Here is a 13647-nt window from a genome sequence, read left to right as displayed (position 1 = left end):
ACAACAATGAGTTCACTGAACTCAAATGACCTCCACAGTCACCAGATCTCAATCCAATAGAGAACCTTTGGGATGTGTTGAAACAGGAGATTTGCATCATGGATGTGCCGCCGACAAATCTGCAGCAACTGCTTGATGCTATCTTGTCAATATGGACCAGACTCTCTGAGGAATGTTTCCAGTATCTTGTTGAATCTATGCCACAAAGGATCAAGGCAGTCCTGAAGGCAAAAGAGGGTCCAACCCGGTACTAGCAAGTTGTACCTAATAAAGTGGCCCGTGAGAGTATTTAGTCCAACATGTTCAACTAATTGTGGATCCCTTAAATGTTTTCTATGGCAGTAGTGGTATTCATTTACCAGTAGCTTGACAGGAAGAGGGGAGAGAGAACGAGAAGACGTGCAGCACATGGTCCCAGGCTGGGAATCAAACTGGCCACAGCAGCATCTATATGTGGTGCCATCCTGAGTCATGTGGTAGCCAAGAACAGACACTTTGATTTTAAAGTTTTTATCAGCTCTAATGACCTTTATTTGAGGGTGGTCAAACAGGAAAGGTTATGAGAGAGGAAGGAAAGATATGGAAAAGGTCAACAGGCTGGGACTCAAACCTGTGACTGGGGGCCTCTGTATGAGGGGTCACGCGCTCTGCCACACTGCCCTTGCAGTGCCCCAGAACAGACACTTTAAAATGGGAGTCTAGACTCAGAGCAGAAAAAAAAGCAGCAACCATTTATACTTCTCAGTAATTATGACTCTATTCTGAATTACAGAATAGAAGGTAATTATTTGTTACTGGGATGCATTATAAATTATGTTGGTTACAATGTGGTTGGTTGTAAATTTATTATGTATTTTTAATTAATATTCATGCTTTTAATGCCTGACTTATTTTCTTAATTAGCTGAGAACATTAAGGTCTGCAGAGCATTATTACAATAAGTGCATCACACTCATACATGCAGTGGCAGAGTATAAGTGCTTTTTACTGACATAAACTCACTCTGATGGATACTTGGTTGGCTCATAAGCATACTTTTAGAATCAAGATCTCTGCAAAATCTTAAACAACTTACAATGATAGCAACTGTTTTACCCCAGTTCCTGTTTAGAAACAGTGACATTCCAACAGATTTAATCTGCAACTCTGAACAGAAATGATGAAAGAGGAGTAAAAGGAAGCAGACTTTGTCATCAAATACAAGCAGTGGTTGATGTGGCTTATTTCTGCAAACATGGACTGTGCTCTGTATGCCAAGCTGAAGTCCTTTCTAAAATTAGTGAAACTATTAAATGTGATGATTTGTGTTGTGAAAATGATGAGGAAGATGAAGATGTAACTTTAAAATAAAAAGAGGAGTATCATTATCAAGTTAAATCAAGAGCAAGATTCTTTTGGTGAGTGGAATCCAATTCAGTTCACCAAAACGATAAATAAAGTGAAGTCTGAAGTGCTAAGGTTTTATAAAGCAATGCTCATTTCTCTCATTGAAGAGATAGACATCAACAAAGAAAAGCTACTAGGATCAACAAGATAGGCGGAAAGAAAGTTCAGAACTATCTAGTTGAAAATAAAAAAAATAGTAGAAGAGTCAAAGGTGGAGTTTAAAGATTTCTGTTGAAGAAATTCAAGAAAATGTAAGTGGAGGTGAAGTGAAAGAAATCAAATGGTTAAAAACAACAAGTAATGGAGAAATATATGATAGTCTTTCGGCCTAGATAAAATTCCAGGGAGAATGTTTACGGAGTAAAGTATTCACTGGAAATATGAGTTATAATGTTAAACATTTGAGATGCTTCAAATGTCAGACATTTTGATATCTAGCAGCAATTTGCAAAGGAAAGCAATGATGTGGAAGGTGTGCTGGTGAATATGTGAAATGTGAAAGGGCAGCTAAAGATGAAAGGCTGTAACTGTGGAGGAGAACACACTGCTGCTTGTTGTGGGTGTGAAGTTAGTAAAAGAGAACAGGCAATCCAAAGAGTGACACTTGCACAAGAGATTATTTATGCTGAAGCTGGAAAAATACAAATCAATGAGGAAGGCTGAATCTAACAGGAACATCAAATGTAAGCCCAAAGGCTTGTGATGGATGCTCTAAAATTGCTAATGTTTCATTGATAGTAAACAAAAAAGATTTTGTGCTATTTTTGGTGAAAGTGATTCATTGTCAGCTCAGGCAGTAAAGCAAAGCAAAAAATCTAAATTACAGTGAGGACTGTATAAAAGCATGTTGGTGTTAAAGAGCTGGATAGGAAGCTATTGAAAGGTCAGGGGGTAACACATACTCAGCAGTTCTGCCTGGACAAAAGAATATTTCAGTGGAACGTTAGAAGCGTCATCTTGATTGGGCAAGGTTTTAATTATTGCATTTCAGAATTACTATATAAACCTCAGGTTACTTAGAAACTTGGTTAAAACTAGAGCTATATAGAGGTAATGGAAGAGGTGAAGGAATGAGGATATTTATACAAAACGATATATTTTGTAGCGTAGTTAATATGAAAATAGCATTTATATATAAATATAAACAGATATGGATGAAACAATAAATATAATGCATATAAAGACTTAAAGAGGTAGCATAATGATGATTATAGCACAATCAAGTAACTATGCTAACTATCAGTGAATCCAAACTCATCCAAAGAACAGAGACACGATTCAGATTTTAGAACTTTATATAGTAATAATAAAAATGAAAACAGTAACAGATGGAAGAAGCATGGTCGGGGTTCCCTGCTACAGAGCTTGCCAACACAATAATACTGATAGAGATAGCAACACATTATGCTGTGCAGGCAGACAAACATGGGAGCAAGACAACACACACTGGAGTACACACCTGGAATTAAGATATTTTCATCATGCGATATTAATAATAATAATACCAGCTGGTTTTACAAACATGGGGCATCATTACAAATCATTATCAAGTCTATTGCAAATACAGACATTTCTAAACAAATACAGATTTATTGCATCTTCAATAATACTTCATATAAGACTATATGCAAGGCATCCCGTGAAAAAGAAATCTTCTCCAGCCTACATGTGCTACAGGTAGGAACTAGCTGATTGTCCTTTTGTTATTTTAATGGCTTCTCATTCTTCATATCTACAGAGACAGTTCATTCCCTTCAGAGATAGTAGCACCAACAAAGGGACAGGAAGTCCAGTCTTTATATGGTCATGGACCATTCACCTGGTGATAGAAACAAGGAGACTCTTTTGTTTGTGATGGTGCTCATCAAATATAAAACAGTCTTTAGATACAACCAGAATTCACTGATGTACCTTCACACATTCAGAATGCAGTTCTTGTTTTTAAACTTTATGAGCCCCACATCAGATGAGGCGTTTGCTAAAAGCTCAAAGTCACCATGGAAAAACTCTCGCTTTATCAGGTGGCCTGCATTCTTCATCAGTTTAGATTAGTATGGAACAACAGCAGTGCCACAAAAAAAAAGATAAAATATGAGGAAATACACTCTGTAAATAAATTAATGTGTAAATAAAAGTAAAAAAAAAAAAAACAATTAAAGAAGGAAATACCTATAAGGGCAAAAGGAAGACATAAGAGAAAATTGAAGACTGTGAAAATATATATATTTACTACTGTGTAAAACAAGCATAGATACACAACTATGAAGAATGGTGCAACTTGAATGTGAATTTATTAGCCCCAGGAACAGGTATTTCAATGATTTAATACGAGGAGAGCTCTAGAAGAGCAACATAAGGTATTACTCACAAGCTAACCAATAAGTGCCACAAGCAATATGGCTGACATGCTTCATAAAAGCAGAGCGATGTTATTACAACTACCAGCTTCCTTTGTCTGTCGAGCTCCAGAAACTCCAGCAAGAGCCTGTAATACAACACTGCACTCATGCTACGCTTATTGCATTGGCTCCTTGAAAATTAAATCATTTACAAAATCATTCTGAGTTCCAAGAAATCCTCTGGAAACTTGACAACGACATTTCTTTCGTCTGTCAGTACAGTTTTTCTTATCATTTCACAGGAATGAATACATTTATTTTGCTGTTTCAAATTATTTTAATTTTAGTTCATTTTCAAATGAGCTAAAAAATTTTTTTTTTGTAAAATTGTTTTTATTTTTTATTTTTCTACATCTTGAGCTCATAATGTTTTTTTTAAACGTCGTTGGTCTTTGTTTTTATCATTTGTTTTCTACTGTTCTTTCCTTTTTCCTGCAGCCCTTTTATTGATCTGAACAGAAAGGTTTATGTGAGCTCAGAAAGGAAAGATAAGACAGTAAACTAAAAGGAGGTAGATCAGGAAACACTGAAAACCTAAAATGTAAAATTGGAAGCTAAAATAAAAACAATTAAAAATATATGAAAAGAATATTCCAACTACATTAAAATAAAAATAAGATGTTTCTTAATACAACTAATAGTTGACATTAAATCAAGTTTAACACATTTTTCTGTATCTACATCTATTGATTCTATTTATTGCTACTTGCATATTTCATATTTGTGTCAGTGACATGCGGTCAGGGAAGGCAAGTGAGGCAGAGCCTCACCTGTCGTAATGGAAAAATAGAATGAAAATAATAATAAATAAAAATAAAAATAATTTATATTGCTATTTTCACCCTGTGGTTTGTACTGTAAAGTATTTATTTTCCATTTAGCTTAACCAATTTTGATTATTTTTTTCTTCAAAATCACTGTATTTTCGCATTTTCCCATTCCCATCCCATGCTAGGATGCAAAGCTGGTGAGGAAGCAGGAAGCTGAGCCTCACCTTGGATTGCGCAACCTCTCGCTAACTGCGCTGGCTGCCACTCAATGAGAGCATGTTCTTCCTGTCTGTACCTCACCAATGAAATGGTTAAAAAACATATATAAACTGATTTTCATATTTTAGCTTATGTATATAATGTACAGTGGTTTTTGTCACCAACTGTGTGTGTAATGTGTTTTGTGTGCTGAGGAGCGATCAGAAACAGCAAAGAACAGACTCGAGGTGAGGCAGGCAGTTCTCTTGCCTGATGGCAGGGGGCGCTCATGATCTCAGACATCGTGACTCCACAACTGCAGAGTAAGAGACAGTAACAGTGAGCTAGCCATGGAGCTAGCCATCCAGTCAAGTGCTGTGATATATTTATAGTTTTCTCTTCGTACCACAGCAATCACTTATTAATAATCGCAAAATAAAGATTAAGCCTAAAACCATACCACTGCAACAGACTGAATGTTCTGCTCTTTGTGTGGGAAATATTTCAGTATTTTTTTTTAGGGGCGTTATTGTCAGTTGCTATGGCAATGAGTGTGTGTATAGCCTGGCCAATACAGAGAGCGAGAAAGATGTGATTTTGAGTTGTACTTGAATGGCTTTTGCCTTTGCTGTGGAGCATAATATGAATAATACCTATATTTCCAAGTTTCATTGAATTAACGGAATTATTCTACCGCAGCAGCGCGGCTATGGATAGCATGTAAAATAATAGTCTTTTTGCCCTCCAGCGTTGTCCACATGCATGAAATTTCCTTATGTAAACAATAACAAGCAGATGGTCTACATTTGTATATCTGATTATGATTAAGTCAGTGCCTCACCAGCTTTGCACCTCACCGCATGTCACTGATTTGTGTGTATATGCTCCCTATATTTTGTGGCACTTTAGGCATTCCATAATTTTAGGGCACTTTTGTTTGATCAGAAATTGGGTCTGATTTTAAAGGCTGGATCCGTTTGCTGGACCTGACCCGGTCCATAACACTGCTGAGGTTCAAACACTGGGTCCACACAGACGTCACATGCAAGTGCGCTGTACATGTGGTCAACACTGAGGCTTCATCACACACTTGTTGGTCTGACACACACCTCTTCAATCACCACCAGTCACTGGGTGTGTGTTTATGTAAATACATTTGTCAGAAAGATGTGCTGCCAGATGAGGTCACTTTTCCTCTATGTGTCGTGGATCCACGACCAGACACACACACACACACACACATGCACGCAAAAAGTGTCATCAACCTTAACACCTTTCAAAGAGTCTGTTCCTGACATAACACTGTTGATATAAAACTAGGTATTTCTTAAAGGTCAAGTACACGGACACACACACGCATTCACACACACACACACCCGCACACACACACACACACACACCCTCCACTGAGGGGGAAACCCAGTGAGTAGTGAGTAACTCATCAATTAATAATACTTTATAGATAGTCTATAATAAGAACTTTTTCCCCAGCTTGATTGTTTAAGACGCAGCAGTCAATGGGATTGATTGTCAGAATGGCCTCCTTGTCCTTTTCCTTGGCAACCCAAACAGTCTCAGAAACAGGGCACTTTGGGGAAAAAGAAACAGGAGGAAGGGAGGAAGAATCGGCACTTAAAGCTACTGGAGTCTAGGAGCCGCCATGATGATGAGAACCAGGCAGAAGCAGAGGATCATGGGTACAGGTGCTGGCAGAGAGCCCCCAGAGTGGATGGACGAGGTCTTGATCTCAGAGCTGAGGAAGGCGGACAGCGGAACATGGGACACCAGAGTGGGGCTAGCGTAGTTGATGAGAGAATCGATCTTTTCGGCCTCCTTACTGCAGGCCTCCACCTGAAAAACACAAGAGTTTTGTTGGGAGTCAGCACTGCACGATTTTTTAACTTTAACTATTAATGTATTAATGTATTTTCACATGTCTTTAAAAACACAGGGAGTTAGTAAAAAATGATTTACAGTAGGTTTGTGTGAAAAATGTTTTTCTTTTTAACCTTAAAAAGTAAGGTTATTTATTATTATTTTATTTTTGCAAAAATGCTTTTTAAATGTTGCCACAAAAATAAGAAAGCTTTATGGGTTGAGCAGGATGGTGGAGAGTGGAGCCGTAAAAACATTCTCTAACCTCAGCTTTTTGTCATCTGAAAACAATATAAGACAGTATTAAAATATTCATTTCCCTGCAAGCATTTCATTCTTTCTCCCAGAAGGTTTGTAAATGAATTTAATTATTTATTTAATAAAGTATTTTTGAATTACAATTTAATTGAATTATATCCAGTCTTCTGCACACTCGCTTACCTGATAATAGACATTTACTTAAATAATTTTTTTCAGGTGTATATTGCTTTTGGATAATTAATATTTTCTTCAATTTTTGTAAGGTGCTTTGTTGACCAATTTTTACTTGTAATTTAGTGGTAGTAGCTTTGATTGTTAAATAAAATACAGTATTTTCATACTGCAAATAAAGTTATTTAATTTTAAAATTATGGTTCTAGTTTATTCCTTTGATCTCCAAACCAACCTGACTGCCATCCAAGTTTTCATCTATCCAAAGTCAACAGAATATATTCGTTACACACAAGACGACTGATCTACTTCAGTGTATTACAGGACTGTCTTAATTCTGTGAATACAGAAATTATAATCTTAATAGTGGCTTTGCTGCAATTGTATGATATTTACATCTGCAAAGCTAATATGAAAGCAGCGGCTCATATTTACACCCAGCTTTATCTTAAAAAGAAAAAATTAAAACTGCCTAACCTCTTCAACCGGCATGCTAACGGTGGCTAATGGTTAGCCTGCTGACAGGTAACAGTTGCAGGCTAAACATCTACTACACAGTGTTAATAGTTGATAACGTTCATCCCAACAGCATGCTACCATCACCTTACTGGTAGCTAACATTTATGTTAATGAAAAAACAGAGATAATAAAATAAAAACTGTTGATAGGGTGACTTTGAATGGCTCATTAATCTTGGGTGTGTTGAGAAAATAAATTTAAAATAAGCTAGTTTTAAAACTTAACATGTCTTGACTCAAATGCCCTAATTGTGGTTTTGAAATTAGTAATGTATTCTGACTTTTTGACCTTTAATTTACCTGTAGTTCCAGCAGATGGTTTGCTAGGATCATTTGAACTGCCTTTTGTCTGTGGGAAAACAATACAGTGGAAGTTCTAGCTTTTCACACTCATCTGTGAAAGGCCGTAAACACGGCAGGGGTTTTAGGCTTCAGATAGAGGGTCAGAGATAGCTCCTGGTTGGATGAGCAAAGATACGCCTTATTTGAATAAATTAAAGATAGGAATACGCCTTTTACTATAAAACTTTCTACACAGAAGTAACACATTAGATTTGCTCTTGCAACTCTCCAAAGATGTCTTTGCACGTCTTTGCTTTCTTTCCTTCTTTCCCAAGTCTGTGAGGTAAATGAATGTATGTCTCCGTTGTTCTGCAGTTTCTGGTGTAAGTTTGTGCATTGTCTTACTTTTAAGTTTATGCATTGTCTTATATTGGATTAAATTCTGTAATTCTGTGACGTCAACACGCATTGTTGTTTTCCTTGTGGCTACACGTGGCCTGCCGAGAGGACCTGGGATCTAAGGAAGAGAGAGAGAGCCAAACTTTTACCAAAGTTAACTATTTTAGAAATTCTTCCTTAACAGGTGCCACATATTGCTATGACATGCAGCTGAATGTCTCAAACATCAGATGCTGGTTGATCACTTAAAACTAGAAGAGGCTCTTCTCATCGTCATCACTGGTTCACAGAGCAATTTCCACAATTCATCCACTGATATCTTGGCTGCTTAGCATTTGAAAGCAGCCATTTGGCATGTTGCAGCAGCTGGAACATCAGAGAGCAACTGGACATGATCTGAGCTCCACTTTCACACATTCACTTTATTCCCACCATGCTGGATTTTGCAGAACGATTTTTTGTTTGAACGCTCCACCCTGAAATACAACAATTGCAAAATAAATTTTTAAAAGAGCCTTATATTCTAACCCCCTAATAATGACTTAAATATCATTTTAAAAGTTTCTGTTTTATATCACAGAAAGCTTTGGAATTGCTTTTGAGTGTTTATGCTTTTCTTTATAACGACTCCATTAGCTGCCAGGCCCAAAGCAGTCAGCTTCTTTCTCACAGAAACAACCCACACTGAGTTCGCAGACAGTCCTTGGCATTAGAGTCAAGCTGCCATTATACACCATCCATATAAAAGCATGTACATCAGGACGCGACTAAGAAAATTCACTCAGAGCAGGTGAAACCATTTCCTGTGCTCTGCCACTGAGTAGTGCTTCTGAATCACTAAAAGCTTTAATCATCTGGAACATTTTGTCCAAAGTTTGCCTGTAAAATGAACAGCATTCAAACATAATTTGAAATGTACAAAGCACATCAGTATAGGAATGTTTATCAAATAATTAAAACTAGCAAATGAGGCTGTTGCTTGGCAACAGGCAAAACTAAAAGCCGAGCTGCAGAGGATTGTCTTAACTGTAGAGTTAAAACTGTTCATGGGCATCAACTTTAAATGCTAACATTTTTTCCTAGGTTTCTCATCCTTTCTGTGCTGAGCCTTTGTGTGTGTGAAATCCTACTGCTCAAACTGCATCTTACAGCATTCATTGTACTGGACACCACGTTTACTGACATGGTGAAGGTGATAAATGTATCAGGCTTCAGATATTCTGGGTCTTTCCTCAGAACAAAGGCCTGATATGAGGCACAGATACACATGGGTAAGTTGTCTTCTAAACTGGAAGGAAGACTTTCAAAACCTGGATTAACTGGGGGGTGTTAATAATTTCATGCATAGTTCAACATAAACAATTATGACATGATTCAGATAAAAAATAAAACTAAGATCCCTGGAAAGCACAAAAACATTTCATTTTTGATGCCACTGCATAATTGAAAGTCTGACAAAAATGTGAAAGTTTTACTCTATTCTTAGGAAAGCTAACATTGAGCTAGCAGCTAAGACTGATCCTGATTGGTCCAGCCAGCAGGGACAAACAGCACAACTGCTCCCAGACACAGATGTTGCTTAGTTGGATGGAACAAGATCAAACAAACAATTTCTGTTATGAAATTGAACATTAATATCCACTAATACAGCATTGTATACCATTGTTATGTACATTTTACAACTGTAAGAATTTATTTGAATTTGAACAAAGATATAGGATGCCTTTCTACCACAGACCGAGAGTTTGTATTAGATCTACACTGTGATGGACTCCTGATCCGTCCAGGGTGACCCCGCCTCTCGCCTGTTGACAGTTGGAGATAGGTGCTCATCTCACTGGGATATGTGTGCTAGATGAGTGTGTAACTGTTATTGTTATGCTCACAGAACTTCACTTCAGAATACCCAAAATAATTCTTCAGATGTATGTTTGTGCATCACTCAGAAAATACTAAGGGCATTTATAGAAACATTCATAGCTTTCTATTTTTTTCATTGTATTTTTCCTAGATTGGACATTCTCTTCATAAGTCAAATGTATTGATACTGAAATAAATGGATTCCTGAGAACAACTAGCTGTGCCTATAAATGATTTTTAAAGACCCCAGCGGGCCTTCTTTTTTTTTTTTTTTAGCTTGGCATCATCAACTTTAACTTGCATTAATAGAGGCCTGTTAGTTTTCCACTGTTATGGAAAGGAGATTATGCAGAATTTAAATGTTAACAGTGCTGCAGTCAGTGTTTTCTAATAATTGCAGAGCACATATTTACCAAGCAAAAGACCAAAAATCTGAATAAAAATAGAGTTGCAGCTGAAAACAGCAATATGCTATTAGTACTTATTAGCAAATGCCACTGGTCATGAATTTATTATTGTTTCACTAATCTCAGTGAAACACTGAGATTGTAATTGTAAGTTTTTTTTTTTTTCTTTTAGGATTAAAAAGCTTCCTATAGAACAATTCTTTGTTCCAAGTAGAAAAGCAGAAGTGATATCTGGCTGTGAGAACATGAGAAAGAATTCAATCATATTCAGATAAAGATTGAACTCGAAAGACAATGGAAGTAGACTTGTTGGGGATGATTCTAAATATAACTTTAACCCAGGATCACAGGTATATTTTGTGATTTATTTGCTGTGGTTTGAAAATCTTCAAACTTGACTTTAACAGCCATGAAAACCACTTACTCATGACGAGCAAAGAATGGCAAAGAAATGGAGAAGAGGTAAAGAGACAAAGAAGACAGATAAGTTCTCATCCCTCCAGCAGCAATCAGTGATCATGAATATTTATGATGAGGAGAATAATTAACAGTAAACCAGATTGTGTTGGCAAGGTGTTTGAGTCATTGTAAATAAAACAAATTAGACAATGAAAAAGCACCAACTGTTAGGAAAAGGCAACAGAAAAACTCTGGTTCCACTCAATCGTCAAAGACATTCATGTTTTGTTTCCACACAGAGTGTTCTATCTTTTCCTGCTTGAGGAAAATCTGTAAATGAGATGCGGCCGCCTGTCTATATTGTGCACAGGCAGGGTGTTATTACACTGTATCATGACCAAACCAGTTAAAAGGTAGATCCCACTGGTAGAGATAAGACTGGTGGGCAATCCCAAGAAAAAGAAAAGATTCGCTGTGTGATGGTGCCATGTCTAGACGGAATGTCATGAAAAACCTTGTTAATCCTCCTGGGGTCCCAACGAGAAGTGGGGTGGTTGTCCCATCAGACGGTCAGTTCCCAAAACCACATATACACACACACACACACACACACAAAAATAACCCCTCATAAAAGCGCACAAGGTGTCATGTGACCTAGATTATGATGCATTGGGTTCTCTTTCGAGGAGGAAATGGGAATTAATTGTTTTTTTAAACACACTACCATCATTTTGAACATAACTTTATGCGTGTATCACCTGCAGAAGTGTTGGTTGGTGGTCCACTGGGGCAACAAGAACCACCAGCCTGTTGTCAATGCTCAGGTAGCCAAAGACGTCACACTGTGGCACGGAGATGTGGAGCCGGAGGATCTGCAGGACGTCGTAGACAGCCACCGGCTGGTTCTTGTTCAGCTGCACAGAACGGACCACCAAACACTCAAACTGTCATCAAGCCCTTTCCTCTGAAAATGTCAGCTCAGAAGTGCTGTCTATAAAGTGTGTTCTTGCTCCACATTTATTTGCTAGAAGCCTTTTCAGAGAAAAAAACAAAAAACAAAAAACACTCACTATTCATTAAGCTAAACAAAGCCAGGAATGTTTCAAAAAATATTTTCATAAGTCTTTCATGATTTAAGCTCTTTAGTCTGTAATCAGAGCAAACAAAAAATAATCTGAAATCATTATAAGAAATTATTAATATGAGAAACTAATATGAGTAAAGTAGCTTTACAAGATTTGAGAATAAATGAAATGCTAAGTGGCCAGCATGTCCACGGTGTTGTAGTAAGGCTGAGGTCTGCTTCTCTATACAGACATAGTCAGTTGACCAGCTAAGCTGAACCTTGTTCACTGGAACTCTCTTCAAGTAAGAGGCGTCCGGGCTGAGATAAAATAGCCTAACAACTTAAATTTTATGTTTATTGTGCATTTCATTGTACTGGCATTAATGCTTCAAACTGTTCCAAGTGTAGCAGGCTTATAGCATGCTGCAGGTGAGACTATTCAACAATTCAAACTGAATTTAAGGTTGATCACTGATTAGGGCCAACGGCCTAAACATCTTTTATAAGGGCACTAACTGATGAGACATTTTGTGTGTTTACTCCATTTTACCTGTTTCCCTTCTAGCTGAGTTACTGGTAACTAGAGATATTTTAGGACTCCTTTATTCCATACTGTATGCAGATTGTATGCATACTGTATCCAGGTATATATATATATATATATATATATATATATATATATATATATATATATATATATATATATATATATATATATATTTCTTCTGTTGTTTATCCACCACCACAATGTCCGGTTCTGGATTCCATTCCCGGCCCGGAGTCTTTCTGCATGGAGTTTGCCTATTCTCCCCTCCAAATTCTCCCTAGGTGTGAGTGAATGTGAGTGAGTGAATGTGAAAAAAATTCCTTTCTCACCCTCCGCGGCTGGTTTCTCTCATCCTTAGGGATGATTACTGGTAAGGTCGGGTCCTGTATCAGAGGCCTCCGAGCTTGAGGGTTCTGTGCAGTATGTTGGCTGTGTTGCACATTTCTGGACTGAGATGTCTGATGTTGTTCCTGGGATCTGTTTGAGCAACAGCTCCAGTTTGGGGGTGACTGCCCCGAGGGCCCCGATGACCACAGGCACCACTGTATTCTTCACCTTCCAGGCCTTTTCCAGTTCCTCTCTGAGGCCCTGGTATTTCTCCAGTTTCTCATGCTCCTTTTTCCTGATGTTGTGGTCACTTGGTATTGCTACATCCACCACAACGGCTTTCCTCTGTTCTTTATCCACCACCGGTTGGTTGTCCGGTTGGTTCGCCATTACCATCTTGTCTGTCTGGATCTGGAAGTCCCACAGGATCTTAGCTCGGTCATTCTCCACCACCGTTGGAGGTGTTCCCCACTTCGATCTCGGGGCTTCCAGTCCATATTCTGCACAGATGTTCCTGTACACTATGCCCGTCACTTGGTTATGTCGTTCCATGTACGCTTTCCCTGCCAGCATCTTGCACCCTGCTGTTATGTGCTGGACTGTCTGAGGGGCCTCCTTGCACAACCTACACCTTGGGTCTTGTCTGGTGTGGTAGATCTGAGCTTCTGATATCAGCCACTTCAGTTATTTGTCGGTGGTACATCCCATGTAAGGGCTTGTCTTCCCATGATGGTTCCTCCAGCACCTCATCCTCTGTTCCCCATTGCCTGAGACATTCGCTG

At 38.0% G+C, this 13647-nt stretch overlaps 1 long non-coding RNA gene across 1 annotated transcript; it reads right to left on the bottom strand.

The window, feature by feature from the left end:
* Nucleotides 1-5246: 5246 nt before the first annotated feature.
* LOC106936669 (uncharacterized) lies at nt 5247-12422 on the bottom strand. Its single transcript, XR_001422186.1, has 2 exons — nt 11684-12422; nt 5247-6604 (listed from the first exon to the last, which is right to left on the bottom strand). It is a non-coding gene; the product is annotated as an uncharacterized LOC106936669 (long non-coding RNA).
* Between the last annotated feature and the right edge of the window lie 1225 nt (nt 12423-13647).

This window comes from Poecilia latipinna, unplaced genomic scaffold, assembly GCF_001443285.1.
Source record: "Poecilia latipinna isolate Pla-1442-1.1 unplaced genomic scaffold, P_latipinna-1.0 Scaffold2191, whole genome shotgun sequence".
Classification (NCBI taxonomy): Eukaryota; Metazoa; Chordata; class Actinopteri; order Cyprinodontiformes; family Poeciliidae; genus Poecilia; species Poecilia latipinna.
This window is presented reverse-complemented; position numbering and strand designations above follow the sequence as displayed.